At 39.6% G+C, this 4,374-nt stretch overlaps 1 pseudogene; it reads left to right on the top strand.

Moving 5' to 3' along the window:
• The first annotated feature begins 445 nt into the window (after positions 1-445).
• On the top strand, positions 446-2,999 carry LOC101964459 (myotubularin-related protein 10 pseudogene; annotated as a pseudogene).
• Positions 3,000-4,374: the final 1,375 nt, after the last annotated feature.

The raw sequence follows: 4,374 nt of genomic DNA, 5'->3' as shown, positions 1-4,374 counted from the left end.
GCATGAGAGTTCCAGTGACTGCATATCCTCAGCAATCCTGATTGACCATTGAAATTGATTAACCATTTTGCTGAGCATCTGTTTGTGGTTTTAATCTGCATTTCTTGGGTCATATTCTGAGCACCTCTTAGGATCTATGTTGATTGTTAGAATGTCTTTTGTGAAATGCTAGCTCAAGTGTTTTGCTCATTTTAACATTGAAATGTCTTTTGCTTATTGATTTGTAGGGTTCCTTTGTATATTCTCTGTACAGATTCTGTATTAGTTGATAGCTGATGTATTTACAGCCTTAAAGATATCTTTTGGGTCCTACTGTCCGCCCGGCCGGGCAGGCAGCAAACTGGGCCTGGGCGGCCGCTCCGGGACCTCTCAGGCCGGAGGAGTTCAGAGGCTTCCAAGCTGCGGCTGGCCCGCGATTGGGCCGGGGCGAAAAGACAGCGGCACCATGTTCTCCCTCAAGCCACCCAGACCACCTTCAGGTCTTACTTCCTGCCGCCGCCCCAGACTGATGATAAGATCAATTCGGAACCGAAGATTAAAAAACTGGAGCCAGTTCTTTTGCCAGGAGAAATTGTTGTAAATGAAGTAAATTTTGTGAGAAAATGCATTGCAACAGACACAAGTCAGTATGATTTGTGGGGAAAGCTGGTGTGCAGTAACTTCAAAATCTCCTTTATTTTGGATGACCCAATGCCATTACAGAAATTCTATTACAGAAACCTTCTTCTTGGAGAACATGATGTCCCTTTAACATGTATTGAACAAATTGTCACAGTAAATGACCATAAGAGGAAGCAGAAAGTCCTAGGCCCCAACCAGAAATTGAAATTTAATCCAACGGAGTTAATTACTTATTGTAAAGATTTCAGAATCGTCAGATTTCGCTTTGATGAATCAGGTCCTGAAAGGGCCAAAAAGGTATGCCTTGCAATAGCTCATTATTCCCAGCCAACAGACCTCCAGCTACTCTTTGCATTTGAATATGTTGGGAAAAAATACCACAATTCAGCTAAAAAAATTAATGGAATACCCTCAGGATGTGGAGGAGGAGGAGGGAATGGAGCTAGTGGCCAGAGAACTCCACTATTTGAAACTTACTCAGAGTGGGACAGAGAGATCAAGAGGACTGGTGCTTCTGGGTGGAGAGTTTGTTCTATTAATGAGGGTTACATGATATCTACTTGCCTTCCAGAATACTTTGTAGTGCCAAGTTCTTTAGCAGACCAAGATCTGAAAATCTTTTCCCATTCTTTTGTTGGAAGAAGGATGCCACTCTGGTGTTGGAGCCACTCAAATGGCAGTGCTCTTGTGCGAATGGCCCTTATCAAAGATGTGTTGCAGCAGAGGAAAATTGACCAGAGGATTTGTAATGCAATAACTAAAAGTCATCCACAAAGAAGTGATGTTTACAAATCAGGTTTGGGTAAGATCTTGCCTAATATTCAAGAAATACAGGCGGCATTTGTAAAACTTAAGCAACTATGTGTTAATGAGCCTTTCGAAGAAACTGAAGAGAAATGGCTGTCCTCACTAGAAAATACTTGGTGGTTAGAATATGTCAGGGCTTTTCTTAAACATTCAGCAGAACTTGTGTACATGCTAGAAAGCAAACATCTCTCCATAATACTACAAGAGGAAGAGGGAAGAGACTTAAGCTGTCTTATAGCTTCTCTTGTGCAAGTGATGCTGGATCCATATTTTAGGACAAATACTGGATTTCAGAGTCTGATACAGAAGGAATGGGTCATGGCAGGATTTCAGTTCCTAGACAGATGCAACCATTTGAAGAGATCAGAAAAAGAGTCTCCCTTATTTTTGCTCTTCTTGGATGCAACATGGCAACTGTTAGAACAATACCCGGCAGCCTTTGAGTTTTCTGAGACTTACTTAGCAGTGCTTTGTGACAGTACCCGGATTTCACTGTTTAGCACCTTCCTGTTCAACTCTCCTCACCAACGGGTGAAGCAAAGCACAGAATTTGCTATAAGCAAAAATATCCAATTGGGTGATGAAAATGGCTTAAAATTCCCCTCATTTGGGGGCTGGTCTCTTCAGTTCACAGCAAAGGATCGGAAGCTTTTCCACAACCCCTTCTACATTGGAAAGAGCACGCCTTGCATACAGAATGGCTCAATGAAGTCTTTTAAGTGAACGAAGAAAAGCTACAGCTCTACACTAAGAGGAATACCATCTTCCATAAAGAATGGAATCATCAGTGACCAAGAATTACTGCCCAGGAGAAATTCATTAATATTAAAACTAAAGCCAGACCCACTTCAGCACACCGACGGCCAGAACAGTGATATGGAGCAGTATTTTAGAGAATGGTTTTCTAAATCAGCTGACCTGCACGGGGTTATACTGCTGCATCTCTCTGGAACACACATAAAACTGTGGAAACTATGCTACTTCTGCTGGATCCCCGAGGCTCAGATCAACTTTGGGGGCTCCATCACCGCCTTTCACAAGCTCTCCCTTCTGGCTGATGAAGTTGATGTGCTCAGTAGGATGCTGCGGCAGCAGCGGAGTGGCCCGTTAGAAGCCTGCTATGCAGAGCTGGACCACAGCAGGATGTATTTCAGAGCCAGTGGCCCTCATGATACCTCTGGGACACCAGAGTTTCTCTCCTCTTCCTTTCCATTTTCTCCTATAGGAAATCTGTGCAGACGAAGTATTTCAGGAATGCCATTAAGCAAATTTTTAAGTGGGGCCAAAATATGGTTATCTACTGAGACACTTGCAAATGAAGACTAAAATGTAGTATTTTCTGAACATTTGAAAGGAAGCTCTATAAATTTTTCCCTCTGAATCAAAATTGTTAACCTAGGCATTTAAAACTGATAATTTTATATATAAGAATAATAGATGAAATTTGCACTAATATTTTAAAAATATGTTGAATCACTCTCCCTTTATAGTGGCTTTAAGAGAAATGTAATTTTTGTTTTTTATGTTCTCTAGCATTAGAGTTCTGGCTTATTTTAGGTGATGTGCAGACAACGTTCTCCATTCTTTTAACTATGATCAAACCAATCAGGTTTTCTCTACCATATTTATTTTGTCTGCATTCATTCTTTGTATCCCCTACTAAAGCTTACTAGATACTTGGTTGGATTACCAACCTAAAGAAGTAGACATCAGGAAAGTTAAGAAATTAGTATTTAGTAAGCTTCCAGGAATCTCTAGGAAAACCCCCAAAAGACTTCAGTAGGTATTCCTGTATTTTTTCTGGTCACTTTCTGTTTCTCAAATTGAGCTCAATTCATTCATTATTTTGAGACCAAATTTATTATTTTAGATCACTTTGTTTGGGTACTTAGATTACTGTGTCTTGAAATCATGAACTTGCTTTTAAATCCACAGGACTAACTTTAAAACAGTGTGTACTGTAACTTTCAAGTATTCACCGTAGATAATAAAAGAAGTGCCTTTGACATTAAGATATGAATAACACAGGAAATCTAATTTCACTTTTTAAAATTAGAAGGTTAAAATACTGAAAATAGGTTTTTCATACTAAGCTTCATAACAGTAGCCAGGAGTTCCCAAAGTAAATTTCTATAAATTTATAAGTTTAAAATCACTGAGGACACAGCAGCCTGAGCTCTAATCCTGAGAAGTTTGTCAGGCCATCCAGCCCTAGCTCTGGCAGACTGGTTCCTAGACAGTAGAGTACTATCTTCATAGACCCCAAGGCCTGCTTGGAGGCATCCTGGCTTCCCTGTCAGCATTCCCAGCCTGGTGAAGTGTTGCTGGCAGGCACACACCATGGAAATAACTAGTGAAGTCACAAGTCAGGGCACCTGCATAGAAGTGCTTCTCATAAAGTTCTTAATGCTTACAAATAAAGAGCAGGAGAAATAAAAGTGTACTTCTCTCAAAATACTGCTGTTCTAATACAAAGAACTCCCTCACATGCTTTCCTGACTTTTGACAGCAATATTAAGAGGAGACCAATAAATTTAAAAAGGTATATTCCTGATCTGAAATTCCCGTTTTAAAACTACAAGAACCTAGCCAAGGTCCAAGCTTAAGCTCCTTAAAATGGTGCTACTGGTAGTGGCATTTAGTGCCATTCCCCCCAACAAACCCCCATCTGCTTAAAAGATACATGTATTCAAATCTGACTATGTTAAAATTCCTTAAACTGCCATCTTAAGAATTTTGAAAAAAAAAATTATAGTAAAGTATCTATTTAGCTTATTTCCTTTCCCCAAACAAGTTTTTTTTTCAGGGTAGTTTTACCTATATGTGTACTAAACAGCTATTTCTACTTTAATTGTATGCCATTTAAAAATAGTTTTTTCTTAAAAGTGTCTTAGGAAATTTATCATTTTGTGGATAAATGCAATGTTTTTAAAGCCAACTTGTTGC

Source organism: Ictidomys tridecemlineatus, chromosome 2 (genome assembly GCF_052094955.1).
Source record: "Ictidomys tridecemlineatus isolate mIctTri1 chromosome 2, mIctTri1.hap1, whole genome shotgun sequence".
NCBI classification, from domain to species: domain Eukaryota; kingdom Metazoa; phylum Chordata; class Mammalia; order Rodentia; family Sciuridae; genus Ictidomys; species Ictidomys tridecemlineatus.
The sequence above is the reverse complement of the archived record's forward strand: the minus strand, read 5'-3'. Positions and strand labels throughout refer to the sequence as shown.